This window comes from Gavialis gangeticus, unplaced genomic scaffold, assembly GCF_001723915.1.
Source record: "Gavialis gangeticus isolate Ggan-Ray unplaced genomic scaffold, GavGan_comp1, whole genome shotgun sequence".
NCBI lineage: Eukaryota > Metazoa > Chordata > Crocodylia > Gavialidae > Gavialis > Gavialis gangeticus.
Window position 1 is genome coordinate 39,353,393 of NW_017729024.1, and position 21,273 is coordinate 39,374,665.

The 21,273-nt window shown below is 39.0% G+C and overlaps 1 protein-coding gene across 1 annotated transcript in view; it reads left to right on the top strand.

The window, feature by feature from the left end:
* The window catches only part of LINGO2 (leucine rich repeat and Ig domain containing 2), an 880,510-nt gene that overhangs the window by 167,703 nt on the left and 691,534 nt on the right, over nucleotides 1-21,273 (top strand). Inside the window, exon 2 of the mRNA XM_019517028.1 lies at nucleotides 5,285-5,357. The gene's annotated coding sequence lies outside the window, so the exon portion shown is untranslated. The remainder of the gene's footprint in view (nucleotides 1-5,284; nucleotides 5,358-21,273) is intronic.

Consider the following 21,273-nt stretch of genomic DNA (forward strand, 5'->3'; position numbering starts at 1 on the left):
CAACAATACAATATACAACAGTAAAAATTAATACAAACCTATAAAACAATGGACACCCAAACCAAAAACTTATCACCAAAAATAAAAATGCTTAAAACTTATCCTATTTTGAGTTCACTTGTACTTATCTGTAGGGAATAGAGAGGAAGAGAAAAGTCAGAAATGGTTGGGGAAGGGGAGGGAATGCATTTTAAGATAAATAATAAAAAAAGAAAAAGAAAAACTGGGGGTTTTGCTACATAACAAGGGGCAGGGCTACCCTTGTGACCCTTGACAGCTCACCAAAACTCATTAAGTAGTCCTTCAGCAGAAACAATTGCCCACCCCTCACATAGGTCCATCTCTGTGTAAAGTTATCACAGATGGAACAGAGACACAGCCATAAGTGGGATGAGTAGCACTTATATTACTACTTTGTTTTAGTGTGAAATACAACTTCATTGGTCTCTTAATTGTTTTTCATTTTCAGTTTTTGTAGTATCCAAGCAAATAAAAGATTAAGTCAGCCATAGTCTTCTCTGAAAAGTGACATCTAAAGAAAAATGAATGTTACTGTAATAGAGTCCCCTCAAATAAAGCTTTATCCCTTTTCTTTTGGATGCCACCAAATGAGTTAGCTTTAAACCTAGAAATGTGAAATACACAGTGACAGAATGCAAAAAGCTTCTTTTATTTAGTATTGCACTAAGTTTCACTGAGAGGTGGTTTTCATCATTTAGGATATCAAGACACTAGGGGGAAATCTTTCATGTTAGAGAGGAGGCCTTTGCAGTACAATGTACACTTGCATTGCAAGTGCCTCCTTCAATAGGCTATTGAAAGAAGAGAATACTATATGGAAAACCACTGGGGAAGGCCTCAGCATGCTAGTGGTGACATCATTTTCTTTTGGGGGGAATAACTTTATTTCCACTGTTAACAAAAGTCTAGCAATAATAAAGTAAGAAATTGCTATGTACTTATTTTTCTTAATGCTCTTCCCTTCAGTGCAGTGGAAGATTCAGAAATGGCCTTGGTTTTCTTTCTTTTTTTTGTTTGTTTTGGGTTTTTTTTCCCTTTGTAACAATAGGACTGCCTACAGACTTGTAAAAACAGCAAACAACACTTTAAGCTCAGCGTGCCCTTGCACCAAGTACAGCTCATGCCCAGAAGAGGCATCACATTAGCTTGAATCTGCTCTCCTGATGTCTTTATAGATCATGCGCTTCAGTGGGGCTTCTGGACAATTTTATCTAATAGCTGATTGAATCTACTTTAGGTTAAAGTGCCAAAAAGCCTCGCTGAAGTGCATGATCTATACAAACACTGGGGAGCTGGGTCAAACTAATGCACTTCCTCTTCTGGTAAAGCTCTGCTTGTTTGTTCATTTGTTTTTCACATCTGTTAGCATCCTAAATATGTGGAAGCTGAATCATTGACTTTACCTAAGCTGTATTTGCCGAGTGTATCAAATACCACAGCCATATCTCAGAAACTACTTGCTCATTCAGTTCATCCCCTTCTTGGCCTGCCTAAACCTAATGGCAATGCACCAGGAACAGGCACCTCTGTGTAAACTTCTTGACAAATATTAAGTGGGCGGAAAGGGCTAAGTTCTGGAAATTTACTCCATCTCAGCAGCAATTCATAGAGGCAATGGCACTCTTGTCTTTGGAGAATGCCTGAAGGAACAACTCCAGTGTTTTATGACAACAGTAATACTAGTAAGAAACTGATACAATCAAATATAAACATGCTGGTGTGTGTGTGGAAGGGTGGTCACATCATGAGAAGCATATATCTGGAAAATCAAATAAGGACTTTTCTACTCTAGTTGTGGAGGAAGGGTAGAAAAGTTGAATAGGTGTCAAAACATGAACTTTATCTGTTTTTTAATTAACTCCAAATTGGTCAAATTCCACAGTCACACATGTTGCTTCTAGGGGCGTGTCCAGACGAGTGCAGCCGTGCAGTATGTTGCACCGCAAACACGTTTGCAGCACCACATGCCATACAGTCAGCTGTTCTCTGTGCTGCAAGGGTGTGATGACTGTGTGTGCTACTCTGAGGAGCACACGTTCAGCAACATGCGCAGCTGAAAAGCAGAGCCGAGCCATGCAGCAGCTGCCGGACAGGCTCCACCCAGAAGGATTGCTACAGCTGCAGCCCTGGGAGGCCCCCAGGGTCCTAGGTGAGGCTTCTGGGCCCAGTCTCCTCTACCCCACTCAGGGTAACTTGTCATGTACCAAAGCACATGTGGTATGGGCATTCCCTGGGGACAGGTAGCTGAGGTGCAAGGTGCACTGCTGCTACTTGTCCCCAGGGAACCAAACATCTATGCTCATCTGGATGTGGCCTAGCTGTTCATGAGTCTTTCAAGGATTAGTCTATTAAGCCTGATGGAAAACCATTAATCTATTAACTATTGATACAAAACAAGAGTATTGTGCCCTAGATATCCTTAGGTGTTCTTTCCAGCCTTTTTGTATCTATAGATGACATGTCAGTACTGAGGGGATTTCCATTTCTTTAGATAATGACTTTTGGGTCAGAATAGGTTTGAGACTCTTTTCACTGCAAGGCTGTGGTGTATTACAGGCCTGTCCAACTGGCAATCCAGGGCCCGCATCAAGCTGCCATATAGCCCCCAGGTTCCTATTTGATATGTCATTCTCTCCATTGCTCCAGTAGCTGCTGCTGAAGTCTCAGTGTTTTCCCTCCTTCATCCAACTTCTGTATTTCACAACAATAACTATTTTCTGAATGTTGGAGTGGGAAACAATTTCACACTTCCATTGCATTATTAATATGTTCAGTAGTGCTTGAATGTATGTTATTTGCAACACATTCTGAAAGCAATGTTATTCTGATTCATTATCTAAATCACCACCCTCATATTTTCAATGAGAACTATACAAACTGTAAATGGAGTAAAGAGATTAAGAAGTGGTGCTTTTAATATTAGCTTCAACTGGTTATTCTATATACTTTGGTTTGGTTACTACTGGAAATACTGGCAAATACCATTCTATAAAGCTGCATGCATTTTTCCCCAAGTCTTCAAACCACACCTATTTCCTTATTTCTCTATATACAGCCCCACAAAAAAAAACTTCTCAAAGCCACCATTACACCGATAGGTAATGAACCTAGTTGACTTCATACGTGTTTCAAAGTAACAAATTAACTTGTTGGAGTACCTGATATGTTTGTAATATCTGGTCTCATAGATACCCTACCATAAATCAGCAAAATGAAAACACGGGGTGAGAATTAAGACTGATAGTAGAACTTCAAACTATTTCTAAATTTTGATGTTGTATATAATAATTACATGATAAGTATACTAATATTTCATATAATATGTATAATAATGTTGCTTTGATTTCACATTTGCTGTTAATGCATCTGTAACATAACATTTTTCTCTCCCTTTCTGTAATCAATGGTTTCTTTGGTTTGATTTTCAAAGAAGTGTCAACAGTGTGAAATATTTTGCTCCTTCTACAAAAAGCCAAGAGCCTTTTATGTTAAGCAGCTCTTGGCTATTTGGGAGCCAAAAGTATTTGGATTTTCCATGGTCACTTTTATAGTAATTTAGTTGTGTGATCTGGGTATGATAAATTTAATCCCAATTCCCAAACATTGTATGTCCTTCCATGCCATACATGCTCCCTGCCCACCCAGATGTTCAAAGGATGCCAAGGGCAACGCAGCAGCAGGGACCAGTTAGCTGATAGGCTGCCAATGTGTCAACAAGCTGAAAGCAGAGGAGAGCAGTTCTGCATAAGAGCCTATCAGCTGCTGGGATCACTGCATAGCTTTCAGCCTTCCAACAGGGATCCTCATCTTCAACTGTTTGCACCACCTGGTACACACACAGCAGCTGGAGATAGCAGACCTCCCTGTCCCCAGCTGCTGGCAGTGTGGACAGCTGGGAATTGGAGACGTCTGCCTGCCTTTAATCGTTCCATGAATGTAATGTCTGCCAGGGCCCTAAAAGGCATAGAGGATATATGATGATCAAGGCTGTAAAGTTAAAGAGAATGTGACATTTATTTCATAGTTTGTATGCACCAAGATAGAAATAGCTATTACAGGCAGATGAACATTAATAATAGCTTTTAGAAGTTATCATAAAAGGACTTGGATTGTTGTATAGCCTAAAGTTGCTTCACATTCTCTAAGGTTTTTATGGACATAAAAAATCATCCAGTTCAATGTTACTAAAAAATTGTGAATGTCTCTTTCCCTCTTTGCCATCAGTTCTCTTTTGATCTTGGGCAAATTACCTTTGCATCTGATCATTGTCCCAATAAAGCTTACTTGAATTTAGGGTGTAGAGTAGTGCTTCCCAAAGTTTTCTTTAGCATGACTATATTTATGGCCCCATTTCTGCAGTATGGCCCCTCATTCCCAACCCACAGCACCCACCCTCACGACTCCATCCACTTATGTTGTGACCCCATTTGGGGTCATGACCCACAGTTTGGGAACCGCTGATGTAGAGGGAAAGGGATTTAGGGCCTCATAATAACCCCTTTTTATTTACAGGTGACCCTTGCCATTCGCAGGGGATACGTTCTGGGTATCCCTGCGAATGGAGAAGTTCACGAATATGGCACTGCGTTCATGAACGTCATTGGCATTCATGAATGTGGTGCCCCTGGCAGCTGGGGGGAGAGGGGGTGGGCATGGCTGCATTGGCGATGGCAGGAGCCTGGCAGTAGCAAGCATGAAGCTCCCAAGTTGCTCCTGTAAGTATATTTAAGATGCGGGTTCAGCATTTGCAAATGTTTGAAACTGTGAATGCCAAACCTGTGAATAGCAAGGGTTTCCTGTATCTCATTTCTGAAATGGCAGGTGATACATTTTTTATTGCCTTTGAAAAACACTTTGAGATAGGCAGATGAAGTGGTTACATACAAAACACCATGATAGTTGGAAAACATATTACAGCTGATTTACTGTTTTCATCTTATCCAACTGAAATTAAATATATTTGGTTTTCAGTTTTTTTCTTTTGATCATTTATTAAACCATAAATCTATTTTTGAAGAAGTACTGTATTCAGTACATGTATGCCAGGAGGGACAGACAAACATGTACACATAATGCTTTGATTGCACACTAGCCTCTAACACCATTTAAGGGAATGTGCACAGGTCTAAGAATTCCCTTCACTTCTTGTTTCTTTCTTGTGCAGATGCCAAGTATGATTTGTAGCCATGCTGGGGGGAAAAAACCCTCGAGTTTCAATAAAATGCTATGAGAAATCTAATTTGATCTCCCTCTTCTTTCATAGTGAGAGAGCAACAGATTTGGGGGACTTGGCACTGAGCTTCTATCTTGTCTCAATGGCATATGAATCTTGCAAGGTAAAATTTCATTTAAGTGACTACACTTTAAACTTATTATACAATTATCATATTGTGATGTTTTTAGAAGGAGAGGGAAAGGTTTATTGTCTTTAACTCTGTCTGGTTTCAGTTAGCAGACATGTTAAGCCACTCTTCATTTTAAGGTATAATTTTTGCATGGTTCTGAAATGCACAGGAAGTTTATGAAGTTTTTGAGTGGGGTTTTCAAAATACACTGCCCTGTATGTAATGATAGCAGGGTCAAGCCACCATTGATTCTGTTTGCAGTTTGACTATTTTTGTTAGCACCTCTTAGTCTCAGAGACTTGAAGTCCCCCACTGCCTATGTTTCATTGTGTACAGTTTCCCATATTTCTTACTAGGTGCGCCTTTTCAAACCAAGGATTTTGGTTCCAACCTTTAACTGCATTATTTTTCTATATGCAAAAAAGTATTTGTGCCTTGAGCTAAATATTCAAATTAGTAAATAAACATATAATCCAGTTTTCTGGATTTTGTAAAGTATCTTGGAAAAAATATTGTTGGTATTAACTAGATTTTTCTTTGCTGTAAGGCTATTTTCATGGCAAAAACATCTCCAACTAGTTGATTTTGTTTTGGAGTTAAAAACAGATCAACTAGATGCACAATTAATTTGATTCTATTGTATTTTCTTGGAGATACTGCACTACTGAAAAAATGCACTCCTGGCATCTTGATTTCAGGTTCCATCATTTTTCTTGAGATGGTGATATTTTTTCCTCAGTTTGTCTTCCCCTTAAAATAGCCCTTTTTTTCATGGTAAGAGAAGAGTTTAAAAACATCTTTTAAAAGCTCAATAAAAGTGTCATCTTTTAAAACTTGCTGCTCAGCTGAAGCATCACCTTTCCTCACTGAAGTCCTCCTTTGAGTGGCATTCTTTAAGGTAGAACCTTTAAAGTCAGCAGAATGCTTCCCAATAGCCCAGTTCCTAAGAGGGGAAGAGTATCTTGCTCCTCAGGATTTATTAACAAACTGAATCCCAGGCCTGTAGATCTTAACTTCCATATACAATCTCAACTTCCATAATAGGAAGAGGAAAAGGTAAATCAGCCTTCACTGTGAGAAAAGCACTGATGAGAGATGTGGGGGAGAATTCTAAATAGAAAAAAAAGCAGCATTTCCTTTCCATCACTATTTCACTTTTGGTTGAGGCTGCTTAGTTTGCTCTTAAGTGTATATACTGTAATTGGAGGCAGAGAACAGAGACAGAAAAAAGGCATACCCTAATCTAATTTAAATAGTGTTTGTATTCCTGATGTCAGTATAATTTACAGGCAGGCAGGTATTCTGGGGTTTTACTTGCACAGTAGGCAAGTATTACTGTGCTTTGCTGGTAGACAGAGAGCAAGTAATACCATGTTTGATGTTTGCCAATAGCTACTCCAGGGTGAATGAGGACAGGTGAGATCTGAACTGGTGTAACGTATATTGGCAAATTTTAATCCTTATTCTTTTAAGAATAACCCTCCACTAGACTGGATAAAAATGGCGACAGTTTAGTAAGATGCATCCTCTCTCTACTACTTTTTACCGTGGTGAGAAACTGATGACAAAAATGTATAAAAGTTTTGTGTCCCCAAACAAGCCCTTACTCCCTAGAGCACTCAAACAGCAACCTGCAGTTTCCCCCAAGTCTGAGTCCAGTTGCTTCAGTCCACAGATCCAGCTGAATGAGCCAGTGGGATTTCCAGTTCTACTGCCTGCTCCTGTACATATGGCTTCCACATGCACACTGCTCTCTCCTCCCCTTGCCCCAGCCTCAAGCTTGTTCTTCCTTTTCCCCTTGCCCCCACAGGTTTCTGGGAGTTAAAGTCCAAATTAAGTCAGCACAGCTCTGCAAATTGCCCCCTGGTTCCTCCTACTGTTACACATGTTACATTCACATTACACAGTATCAGCTGCTATTTGGGGGCAATAAGTGGTGGTAGCCATGTAAAGTATGGGCTAATGTTTTTATTGATACTGAAGTTCTAACTGCACGTTTAATGTTTTAATAGAGGCAAAGGATGACATGGTCTTTGCCCAATGTGTTTGCAATGTAAGTGTCATCTTCTGCAAACCCTTTCATATGAGTCCACCTTAGAGACACCAACCAGAATAGCTACTCTCACGTTCAGGGGTTTGAAAGATGAGGTTCTTGAAAAGATGGCAAAGCATGTGGGGAGATTAGTTTTGAAGGAGCATAAATGCTGGCATGTGTTGTGTAAAGGGCTGTCTATATTCTTGTGTTAGCTGTTGCTATAGCTATAGGGTGCATCTACACATGCAACTAGCCAGTAGCAATAAATTCTGGCACAGTTTGCACCAGAGTTTATTGCTTCTGAACACAGTGTTTACATGTACTCCTGGGACTGCAGCGTGTTGAGCTAGGGCAGAGCAGCCTCAGCTGGCAAGGTGGTAGGGGGCCAGCCGGCCAGCTCAGGGCTGTTCCACCCTGGTTCACCATGCTGCAGAGGGACTGGCTGGGGCATGAGGGTACAATGCAGAGCTAGCCAGCAGGCAGCCCCAACACTAGCACCCTTGTGCCCCAGCCAGCCCTGGTCACTGTCTACATGTGCGTTTTGGCGCATGTAACTACTCCACAGTAGGATAGTGCTTGTCCCAGACAGTACTATTCTGCGGCAATGATTGAGGAGTTAATTACTTTACTGCGCTCAAATACAGACACACGTGTACACAGTGACACTTTACTGCAGAGCTAATTAGTCTGCTTGCAGTAAAGCACATGATTAGATGCACCCATAATAAGGTACCTGTGCTAGTGCAAATCTTATGATACTGTTTTATTGTAAATTGCACTGTTCAACTTTATTGTTGTTACATCTCACTAGGACAAGAGGTATTGGTTCAACCCACTTTTTACCATTATGCAGTGTATCTACAGTAGGGATGCTGAGAGTAATATTTAGCTCTGATTTCCACCATTTGAACACTAAACCATACTCTCGTGTTTTGCATTGACATTGAAAATCAGGAGGAGCTTCACTAAAATTGGTGTCTGAGAGCAGAATCAAGCCAACTATACTCTTAGTAGAGAAATACCAAAAATTCCCTTCATTATAGGATACTTGTTTCTACTTAAAAAAACAAAATTACTAATAGCTGTACTGTACAATCTGTGATTCTTGATTAAATGATCTCAGCCAGGGGATTTGTAATCCTTTTGATTAAGCTTTCTCAATAAAAACAGAGAGCTTATCTCTGAGTGACAACAGAGAAAGCCTAATTTAAAATGAATAAAGGATAGCAGAACTGCTCTACTTTGCTCAGAATCTCTTGTACCTCAGACTGAAATGGAAAATTGGACAGTCATATTAAAATGACTATAGAAATAGACACAAAAGTGATATGTAATTTTTTTTTAAAGAACCTGTGGGCATAACAATATATTTTAAATTCTCAAGTCCTTTCTAAGTAGCTTAATACAAGATGTTAAGTGATGGTGGCCAAAACTTTGGGTACCTATCTTGAAAAATCCTAGAGAGATCTGATTTTTAGAAAGTGCTGAGCACCTATGTTTTGCAAATGAGGTTTCTTTAAGTTTATCACAAATGAGTATCAAAACCAAAAAAAATCATTAAAAAAAAATTAACTTGATAATGTTAATTAAAGAAAAAAGAAAAGCATTCCAGTTGTCAGTTTGTCTGGGTCTCCCAGTACATCCTGCCTGTTTTGGGTCTCTTGTCTAGAATGTGGTCTGTACAGGACTATGCATTTTGTTGATGTATAGGAACAAGCAGTAGCAAAGTGGGATATTTTTAGTTGGTGTGGGTCGTGTGTTTTGGGGTAGGTGACACTGAGGGGGAAAGCATTTTTGATTACAGCAAGGTTAACCGAGTGTTTTATCAATAGTGGACAGCACTGCAGATCAAAGAAATGCAAGCAGTATGTACAGCTATACAATGACCTAGTCCAGGGCTTGGCATACATGGAGCCATGGATTTGACAGCATCTGGTGGCTGGGGCTCTGCCCATGCTGCTTCACAGCTAGGTAGCGGAAACTTTGGGGAGGGGCAATGAGAAGCAACAGAAGTGCGTGTGCCAGCCCAACTTAGACCCAAGCTGGGTCATTCCAGTGCTAGAAAATGTTGCTGGCCCCTAATCCAGTTTAATTGCTGACCCACCTCACAAGGATGCATGGTTGAGTGGATTCTACAGGGTTACAACATTGAGATTCCAGGGAGTCAGGGTACAGAATCTTCCATTAAAGTGTGGACATTAATAATTTGAAAATGATGAACTATCCCTCAGTATTCATTCACTTCCACATTCCTAATGTCTACTAAAGCTGGGTCAAAATGTTCTGAGGACTATTTACCAATAATGCAACTTAATGGCAACTGAAATTATTAAAAAATCTGAGCTGAATTGTTGAATAGATTCAGCCAGGAAAAAATAAAGAAAACTATTTTGGAGAAGCTGAAACATTTACTTTTACAGCTAGTTAGGCATTAATTGCAAGCTGTTTATAGGCTCTTGCAGGAGATGCATACACAGAAAATTTTTTAAAAAAATCTGTTTTATAATCAGTGTCTGGACCCCTCAAGTTGCTGTCACAAACAATGATATATTCTAGATTGTGTGTCTTACTGAAAGAATGAAGTCTTTCCTTGACTCTCCTTCATGCCTTGCTCACAGCATAGCATATAGGATCCTACACGTCCTATCTGGTCTTATTGCTTAAGTTTTTTATTTTTGCATTTTTCAAAATAGCCCATTCCTATCTTCAGTGTAAACATTTTATATTGAAAACTCATGTTACAACATTGTGCCACAATTGATTAATCACAGAATATGTAGGTAGTAAGGAAAGAAATAACTTTCTATAAAATTAGTGTCACTATAAGGGTGATACTCTTATGATAAGTTAAATGGAGACCTTATGAAGATAAGGTATGACACAATCCAAAACTGAATAGAGTGGGTTGGTTTATTCTGATATTGGAAAATGAGTTCATATACCTGAAAATATTTTCTGCTTACTGATGGGGAAAATCTTTTTTTCTGTTCTCTGATAGCTGTTTGCTGAGCTCCAAAGAAATATTAATGTTTAATATAGTATTTAATATAATGCTTATAATGTTTAATATAAATGCATAACATTTTCCAGGTAACGACAGTTTAACACCTTGAATTCTTTTCAACATGCTTCTGTTACAACATGTAGCAATGAGTGACCCTGGAAGTTGAATAAAGGGACAGATGCCCTTAATGCTAAGTTTTATCTTGTTCTTGAATGTCAGACTGTTTGGGTTATATTCCTAGCTCTTCCAGGAGCTTAATGTAGATGAAATAATGGGCCTTTTACTCTTTGCTTTGAAGTAGAGCTTAGTGCAAAGCTGTGTGCTGATAAACTTCCTTAAACAAACACACTGCTTTCTGCCTCAGTTTACCCAACATGGCTCCAAGAACTTCTTAGCTTCATCATTGAATGCTGGATATTGAAGATATCCACACCACATATTCCCAGGCAAGCTACAGATCACTTATTCCCATGTCTGAGCGCAGTCACCCTAGTGTGTTAGTAGAATGATGTCCCCCTGCTATGACAGCCTTTGGTCCTCTGAAAAATCATACTCATGTCATTACTAGGTAACATCTCCATTTAACATCCATTGCATTATTGCCTAAACAGTTTTAGTCAGCTGTACAGAGAGGCTTCCCACACAGAGATGCTTAGAGGCTACATTGCTCTGCATATAGCTGTTGCCTTGTTTTCATCTGTCTCATGAGTATATATTCCAGCATATAGCTGTTGCCTTGTTTTCATCTGTCTCATGAGTATATATTCCAGTATGCTCCTTGTAGTTGTGAAATATTTCCTGTAAAAGCTGATCTTGCAATTATTTTTCTGAGCTTTTCTGTAACTGTAGATTGCAAGCAACCAGATTGTCAGATGAAACTGAACAGCAGTGCTGTTTTCTCTACTTTGTTGTACTTGGAATTTGATGAATGCTGCTGAGAAGAAGATTGATATACTTGACATTAAATGTTGAAGAAGCATTCTTGGCATTCATAGGACATACTGTTGGAGGTCACCAACTGCAGGGCAAAGAATAGAACAATTATGGGTCAATAAAACCTTGAAGAAACATTATTTGGCATGGCTGAAGTGCATTACTAAATTGAAGATGAGTATAGGATAGTGCAGATGCTGTCATGGCATTTTGAAAAGGAACTATTGCTACCTAGGAGGCAGAAACAGACACCTGTCTGCAAGAAGCTAAGCTCTTAGGAAAAGGTATAAAAGTATTGGTACACACAGTACCAGTCCTATCATGCTCCCAGTAGAAAAAGCATTCATAATTAGGAATGAATATGTAATGATTAAAAAAGTCTGATGCAAGTAAAATATAATATATATGTGGTAAATCTGGTGGCATTAGAGGCAGAATATTCCTGTCTCAAATGAAAAGTCTAGGTTGGAAAGACCACTTTTATTTAAAAATGATCTGTTCTCATGCACAGCAACTCAAAGTATGAGATAAAAAAATCAGGCTTTTTTGTCACTACAGATATTTCTGCTTGCCTCATTATGATCACAGATTTGGAGACTGTTGTATGTTCCCCTTGAAAAGTTAGCCCTCTAAATAAGAGAAAATTATTTACAAATAATTAGAAAATGATTAATAAGAAAATGATTTAGAAATAATTCCACATATACATACCATTTTGTACACGGTAGACTCACAATAGCATCTATCTATTGAAGCTAATGCAAACAAAAAGCTAGCTAACTAGTATCCGTTTATTAAAAGATATTATCTCTATACATATGAAATAATGAAACAGGAAGCAGCAACCACATGAGTTTTATGATGTCTGTCAGATGTTAAGATCAACACTAGGCAGGCCTAAAAGGAAATCCAGGAGTTTGCTACAGGAGCTGTGTTGGTGAATTTCTGCTTATTTCCTGAGGTTTGAGGAAGGCAGGAGTTTTTATACATAACACAGACTCCAGTAGAATGCTGACAGGCTTAGGCACCTGAGTTTCAATAGTAATGGGAGAGTGTAAACTGTCTTTGCAATATCTATACTACTTAAACTCCTGCTGTTCCTACTGCATCTTTCTGCAGCTCTGATTTTCACGTATGATTGACTCCATCAACTTCCTATTTGTTGAATTTTGTGTGAATGCTAAAGGCCTGACTACCAGGAGGTGTAAAGCAGCATAGCAGATGTGATTTCATTTGTGTTTCACTGATTTACATCAGATGACAGTCAGAGTTTGAATCAGTCTTGAAACTTGCAGCGGATGGAAACGTTTTCAGTTTTAAAAGTTTTCCTAATGAAATGTGAAGCTTTTTTCTATCACTGTTTTTCGGTGGGAGACACTAGATTTACTTGCATTTTTTTTAGCATTTACTTTCCAATCAGGGCTGCCTCTTGTACCTTTTCTATTATCAAAAGAACCTAGAGTTAGCCACCCAAATTTTAAGAAAATCTTGGTATTTAACTCACAGAGGCTACTCTTGAACATTCTAGCCCTGCTACTTTGGTAGCCTTTCTAACTCTGGCAAGTGTAAATGGTTTGAATGATGAGAACATTTCATAGAATAGATGCATCAAATCTGTAGTGTGTGAAAAGGAATATGAGCAATACTCACAAAGGGCTTGATCTTGCAATGAGGTATGCCGAATTAATTTGGTAAGAATATTCAAGTGAGTAACATTACTTATGTGCTTAACCGTGTGCTCTTTTACACATACTGTACATTTTTAGCTGCTAGATTCACTATGTGTAGTTTCTAAAATTATAAACTGACTTTGTCAAAGGTGAAAAGACAATATCTGACAACAGTATCATATGTTTCTGTTCTTCTTTATCTGTTAACTTCTAGATTTCTCACTCTGTCTAGGTAGTCCTCACATGAGCACCTCATCATTACTTTCATAGTTGTTAGGGGTTGGATCAATCCTCAACACCCTTGTTAGCTTGGGTGGGGTAACCCATTTCACACATATGGAACTGAGGGTAGATCAAGTGATTTGCCTGAGGTTCCATAAGCAATCTACACCTGTCTGAACCCAGCATTAAACCCAGGTTTCCCCATTCCCCAGTTTTGTACTGTATACATTACACCATTCTTGCACTATTTATTTAGCTTCACTTGTGATTTCTCCCTTGCAACTGAAAACTAGGTTTATTGTTTATGAAGTGTTGTAGGTGTACATAAGCATTGTAAACGCATACAATGTGAAGGTACTCTGGACTTGATGTCCAAGGGGGAGAGGAAACCAGGCAATGGATTTGACAGGGCTGAGAACAACAGTTGATGCTTTTAGCAGCAATGTTGGGATGCTCTACAGGAGGGAAGTGAGCTACACAGAGGGCCGAAAGCTTGAAGGGTAATTTTAGCATACCTCAAAGATGACCCAGGTGTAGATCAAGGTTTTATCAGTGAAAACAGGTGATAAATACAGCGAGAGGAAATAGTGATTAAAGTAGTGATACAAAGGATCAAACAAATTGAAAGGGAAACTCAGTATGTGGGAAAAAGGGAAAGATGACAGATTTTGAGGTGGAAATTAAAATACAGGGGTGAGGAGGGAGAAAAAAAGCACTCTGTGAAAAGAAGAAACTTCAACATTTGGCATAGCAAATACATCATATTAAAATCTGATCCACCTTAAATGAGAGTCTATACCTTATGCATAGCAGCTCTATGAGTTTTCTGGACTCTGCATCTTCAGGGATTACTCTTTTGCTCTGGATGTGATCTGTTTCTGTTCCATAAGCAACACAATATATCATTTGCTGATACCCCAGCTTTATTTCATCACAATATTGCATGCTTCAACTTTGCTGAAAAATTAATGATAGGAACTCATCTTACTGAGGGAGCATTCATTGTTCAGGAGTAAATTATAAGGACATACTTATTGTTGCTGTAGTCAGCAAAATATATATTTGGATTTAACAGCAGGTAGATAGATAATGGCTAACAAAACTACATCCAGTGGACAATGACACATTTTTGGATTACTAAATAGTCTGCAATCTCAAATCATATAAAGAAGTAATTGAATCTTGAAAAGAATCTTTCCTGGAAGATTTATGAGGATGGAGGATTGGTGTTACGAGCTCACTAAATAAAAGGGGACTGTAAGCCTTTCTTGTAGCTGTAGTCAGGGTCTTTAGTGGAAAGTAAGCTTTCTTTATCAGCTGGCCAAATCCTGCAGGCATTCAGCACTCCTTGGGTCCAATGTTTGGATTCTACCCCTCAGTCCTAGTTGAATAGTAATGCTGTGATTTGTGTTTTACAGCCTTTCTTGATTAGTAATAGTCAGTGGAAGACTATGAAACTGACATATACCACTTGATGACCTGGATTTATTTACTAGCCTTTTCTTCAGTCTTTATTAAAAGGCTACTTAAAAACAAACAAACTAATCCACCCACCCCAACTCTATGCATTTGAAATGGATCTTGCTGAAAAAAAATAACTTTTCTTGCAAAAATTTCTAAATGAAAAATCCCCTTTGAAATGTTCTTATTGGGAAATGTGACACTTTCTATGAGAAAATTTGAGAAATGAAGTACATGAGAAAAAATCTTTTCCATGCTTATCTATTATTTTCCACATATTACTTTTAAAAGTTGAAATATTGGTTTCTCATTAAATGAAAACATAATTTTTTCTTACTCTCTTTTTCCCACTTTCTCAGAAAGGAATTAAAATAAAAGGCATCTTCTTACAATTAGAAGCACTTTTTTAAAGTAAGAAAATAACTGATTCATTTAGTGTGAAATAGATTATTATGTGAACTTTTAATTTTGAATTTTTGAGTAACTCCAGATAGAAGACTTTGGCCTACAGGTAATACACAGCCCTGAGGATGCAGACATTGTAAAGCATAAGAGAAGAGATGGGAGATGATTAGCTGCTTCACTTCCATCATTTATTTAAATCTCTGCCTAGGTCTTCAGAAGACTCAAGCTCCCTATCACTGTTTTTCCTTCCCTCCCTTCATTTGTATTAGGATAGTTTTGGATTACAATGTAGTGGGTCTGATTCCTTCTTTTGGCCATTAGGAAGGAGAGTCTCCAACTGGCACAAGGTCCTGCTGGGGGTTCTGTTGGTGTTCCTTACAGCACCATGGAGGAACCATTTTTTTTTTTAAGAATAGGTGCTAGAAATTAAAATAGTGATTTGTAGGAAATTTTGGTTTACCATCTTGTAGCTAGTGTTCAGGGCAGATAAAACATCAGAGGACCAGCTCCCCAAACAAAGATACTTGGGATTCCATTGGTGCCCATGGGAAATCTGAAGTCTTTAAAGATGCTGTCCCCATCATGGCTTGGAAAAGGGGGGAGAATTAAAAAAAAAAAAAAAGAAACAAAATACATATGGATAAATTGAGAAGAGTATGTGCCTTAATCCTGGACCACATAAATGCATGATTAATTATGTTAATATGGGTATGGCCTACTGTATTACCAAAACACTTCTGTCTTTATATACCTGTTTGTCCTGTCCTTTTCTCTTTTCCAGGATTACAGAATTCTCAGTTAACATATAATCTCTAAATTGCAGCAACAGTAACAGGAGTCTCTGCTACAGTCTTGAAGGTTCAGATTGTGGTGAGGAGAAATATTAATAGGATGGTTACAGGTGTTCACAAGGTAACTGTGGTTTTTTGCATACCACACCTTTTACCAAAGTTTAGCCTTCCCAAACTGGGGTGCATGTCCTAAGTAGGGAAGCTGATTTTCTCCTCAGAATAGAAGCTTGAAGACATTGTAAGATGGCTGCTCCTTTTTCTGCTCTTTTTTCATCCAACAGCTGCATGGAGATGGGGAGGGTGGCGTTCAGCAAGGCCTGATCTTGGGGGAGTACAGTGATGCAGTTGCACCCTGCTTTGATTTCTGCTTCCCCAGCCCCCAGTTTAAAACCAGCTGTCCAGCAGTAGTAGTAGGCAGTGCTGAGGGAGTTGGATGATTTCATGATTCCTTCTAATTGCTCTTCATTCAAAGAAAAAAAAAAGTGTTCTGCTTCATTCTGTCTTCCCCAAAACGTGGTTGGTTACTTTTTGCTTAATGAATTGCCATTGTAATCATAATCTGGATTTATAATTTATTGCTGTGTAGAAATACTGAAAATGCATATGTACATCCCCCCTATTCTCTTTCAAAATATATTTGTAGCATTACTACCACAGTGGTTCAGTGCATGATGATATCTGTTAATGGAAACCTTGGACCTAATGGATAATCAGTTGAAGTATTATTGTTTTTAGTTTAACTTCCTTTTGTAAATGTTTGTGTCAATGGATCTAGTCTTACAGTTAACAGAACTAACTGCTATGTATGCTGTATTTGAACAATAGATGGTGAACCTGTTATAAGTTTCATCCAAAGTAGAAAGGATAAACTGGAGCAAGGTGAAAAGGTAATGATTGAGAAAAAATTGACAAGAACTTCTCGTGACTCAAATTCTTCTGAAATGTAAATTAAAAGTATGATCATAGCATTAAAATTATCATCCTGACAATATTAAAAGTCCGGGAAGGTTCTACTTACAGATGTGACAAAATTTGAAGATGAAAAACAGGTTAATATCTTGTAACTTCACAAACAGTAATTACAGTATGAGAACTGAGAAAATTCTATCAATGTAGATGGACTTTAAGGATAACCCCTCACCCCACCACCATTTCTTTCTATAATATGGTTTAGTTAAAAGTACAGTTTCAATCCTAATCTGAAGCATAACTTCAAAAATAACTGTTTATGGTTCTGTGTATCTCTTGTGCACATAGTTTTTCAGATTGAGTGTCTAAAGTTAGGTCCCTAAATCTTCATGCTGGTGCTGAGTGGTGCTTTAAATACCTGTGCTCAATGTAAAGATAGGTAAAACTGTTTTTTAGGTATCTGAAAATGGCAAACAATCCAACTGATAATTCTTAGTTGTTAATAGAATCCAGGTGACTTCTTCCTTAAAAAGGTTTAAGCTAGAGACAGACATTTGAGAAGCCTGAGCCTAAATTGATTCAATTGAACTGATTTGGAGGTGGATAGATATTCCCTTTTCATTCCAGAAATGCAAGCACATACCTGCAGTGGCTCAGGCTAGAATCTGGGGTGGCCACTAGAGCAGCCTTCCCTTCCCTTCCATAGGACTGAGCTAAGGAGGGCAGGGCCAGACCCTGGCAGGACGCTCTTATTATTCCTCCCCCTGCCTCCCCCACCTGAGTAGCCCAGCACGAAATGTTTATTACACACCCCTAATTCAGTGTTTATCAACCCTTTAAGAAAACAAAGCCTCTCTCCAAACTCTTCCTAAACAGCTTTTCATAGGAAGGACATTAAGCTACCTGTTGATTAGCTCCAAAAAGTCTGTCCGCCTTTGTTGTCTCCCACAGCATGGACTATAGCCAGCATGTGGTCTGCTAGCTAATGCTGAGGTGTCTGTGTAAAGCAGAGGGGCGGGAGGAATAATCCCTGCTTAGCAGTGAGAGGCTGGGCAGATGGTCTGTGCTTGCAAGTTTCTGCTGGAGCTGCAGCCAGGAAGCAGAGGATAGGGGCCAGCCCTGCTGTGGAGCAGAGAGCTCCGCCCAGCCCAGAGACCATGCCAGGCATGCTGTGGGACTCTGATTTATCTTAAACAGCAAGGGGTGTGGGACAGACATTGCATAAACTGGTTTGACCCAAGTCAGTTAAGTCTGATACTACATTCAACCAGGTTTATCTCAAACCAATTTCAGCCATTTTCATTCCCAGCACTGGTGAATATCTGTGCATACCACTGACAGTCTATGATCACAAAGCTTAGAGGAAGCCACATGACCATAGCCCAGGTACAGCAGACATTTGTATGTGCCCTTTGTCTAGCATGTGCATTCTGTTGCCAGCTGTTTGATTATTTAAAACAAGAAACTTTATTATGCATGGATTACTAATTTTATTTTAAACCAAAGGAACACAAATAATCACACAGAGGGTACTATCAATAGTACCCTATCACCAAAATTGGAAATTCTCAGATTGGAAATTAAACCACAGAAGCAATGAATAGTACTGAGTTTGAGAATAACATGTTGTTCATCAGTCTACTGACAGTTGACATATGTGGCAGGAAAGCTGAGTATGTAACTTGAAGATAATTATGTACTTAGCAATTGTAACAATTTAATTGGTTTTGCAATATAATCTATTTTAAAAAAGCAGAACCACTATGAGAAGTACAATAGGCTACAGATGCTAGTTTCTATGTGCAGAAGGGTGTTTATGGCCTGGGGGGTTAAGGTCTGCCCATTCTAGTAAATGTAACCTCTTTGCAGAGCTGTTGTGTGATTGTAGTAACTTTCTGTGGCAGCTGTGGTGGCTTATTACTTAAAGGGCTTAGAGAGAAGAGATGATCTCAGCCATCTCTTGTCACCTTTAAAGACATCACTTCAATCTGTCTTAATGAAAAGTGATATGTAGCTAAAAACTTATGGGCCTTCAGATGTAGCTAAAAACTTAAGGGCCTTCCATTTAGGGTTTAACTTCATTCTAAAAATGTAGTCATTGCACACCTCTATATTTGAGTTCCACATAACATGAAATAGTTGCTAGTATCACGAAAAATGTAAATAGATGGTAAAAGGTTGGTAGAATTCATTTCTGGGTTTGAGTTTATTTTTCTTTTTTAGGTAAAAGGAAAATGTTCATGACCAAAGTGATAGGATTGTTAATTGAGAGTAGGGATCGCCATTTGTAATATTTTGTCTAGAAATAGGTAACACCTAGCTCTGTACTCATCAGTAAATCTCAATGTACTTTAACCAAGACATTTAAAATCATCACCCTCACTCTATTTCTGGGAAACCTGAAGCACAGGAAAGGGGAAGTAACTTTGCCTAATGCAAGGTGACAGAACTCAAAAGAGAACCTATACCTCTTGAGACCCAGTCCAGTTTTCTATCTGTGAGGCTTTACTAAGAGAGCATCTGGCTAAGATGGCACACTCTAATAACTCTTACTTAAAGGATGTTAAGGCTTTGGTACTGATCTTAGTCTTACTTCTTTTATTCTTATTAGTGTTGACAACTTTATGTTATTTTCGATATTCTAAGAATGCATTATTTATTCTGTAGCAGTGATGCGAGGAGCAGTATATTAGTGTGTTCATAATTGCAGAAATGATATGGGTAAGTTTAAGTATATGTTATCGTGTACCAAGGTCCGGTGACCTTAGTGTTCAATCTAGCATCAAACATAAACACAAGGTTTATATTTTAAAGATGTTATTTGTCCCATTGAATAATTACCTTCAAGTGTACAAGACATTTATTTGGTAATGTTACTGATGGCTACTATTCCATCCTACCATCCATTAATTTAATTGAAACAGCTCATGTACCTAGATGCATCCTAGAACAAAATCAGTTTCTTCACCCCCTCCCCTTTCTCTTACTAATGGGTTGTTATATAGATTGTCTGCTTAATTTGAAGAAAGCTAATGTGAAAAGCAGTTGCAATTTGATTATAAATTCCTTGGGATGGGGGCCTCTCTGAACATGCTGTAATTTTCTTGTGAATTTTTGGACCATAATGGAATATACTAGAGAATAATAGACATTACACTTTTAGTGTGTAATTTTCTGTAGGCTAAGAATTCACATTTACATTATATTACAGGATTCACATCCCTAGAACTGTTAGGAGGACTGGTTCAACACCCTCAACTCTCCCTGGAGAAAGTTGGAGTTGAGGATGCTTAACTCCTAGTAGGATTAAACTCTACTTGCTTAAAGGGATTCTTGTTCTTTGAAGTAATATTCTCCATGATGAAGCAGGGCAGCAGTTTGTACCATGTGGAGCAAGATGGATTGAAAGGTTGTTATATCAAGTGCAGGAGTCTGAAAACCAGAGTCTCAGCGCAGCAGTCAGAGCTGTGTGGATTTTACATTTGCATTGTCTTGAATGAAATTGCAGAATCAGTTGTATTGCTGTATCAAGTGGCATACTAGCCTCATCTTAGTTTTCTTCAAATGTTAGTGTGATTTTGAAATTATCAAAATTTAGAATTATATAATCCTGGTGTAATCTAATGTGAGTGATTTGATTAAATCAGATGTTAAATAGCTATGCTTAGAAGGACAAATCCAAATCTAACTAAAACAGTGAAAATTACCTCTAGGCTAAGTAGAGACATTCAGAGGGGTTACAGGGAGGTTAGATCGTGCAAACTATGCATAAGTTCGGTGCACATAGACCAGTCTAAAAATGGTGGAATCCGATCTAAGATGGACCTGAATTGATGTGCACTCGGATCAGATTGATGTAGGTTAGACTGGTTAATTGAATTTTTGTACAGTTCCCAGCACATCCCTGGGGCTGAGAAAACCCAGCTGCTGGCCCCAGTCCAAGGGCTGTGCTTTTTCTACTTGCCTTCCTAGCACTGGGCTTTTTTTTTATCTCTGTGGTCCCTCCCCATCCGACACAGCAGCTGGTCCCCCCCACTCCCAGTCTCTTATCTCACAAGCCACTCTTGATGCCAGTTTTATCAGTGTTCATCAATGCTGGGACCTTAGGAAATAAGCCCCAGTGGGAAGATGGGCAGGAGGGATGGTGGCATAGGTTTTCCAGGGGAGCGTGGGGGGACTAAAAATAGCCCCTGATCCCCCACCAAGTCCCCCAGCAGACTTTGTAAGCTCTCCTGATCCCACAAAATCATCCTGAACCCCACCAACTCCCTGTGGATCCTGTCTGTCCCCCTGAACTCTGACTTGCCCCTTGATCCCCCTGCAGATGCTACCTGCACCCTTGATTCCCTGGACACTTCTGTGGATCCTGCCTGGACTCCTGATTCCACTGTGGACTCCGCCTGCTCCCCCCATGCCCCAAATCCATCCAGGAACTTCCCAGTGTGCCCTGATCCAACCTCCTCCCCCCCCCCCCCCT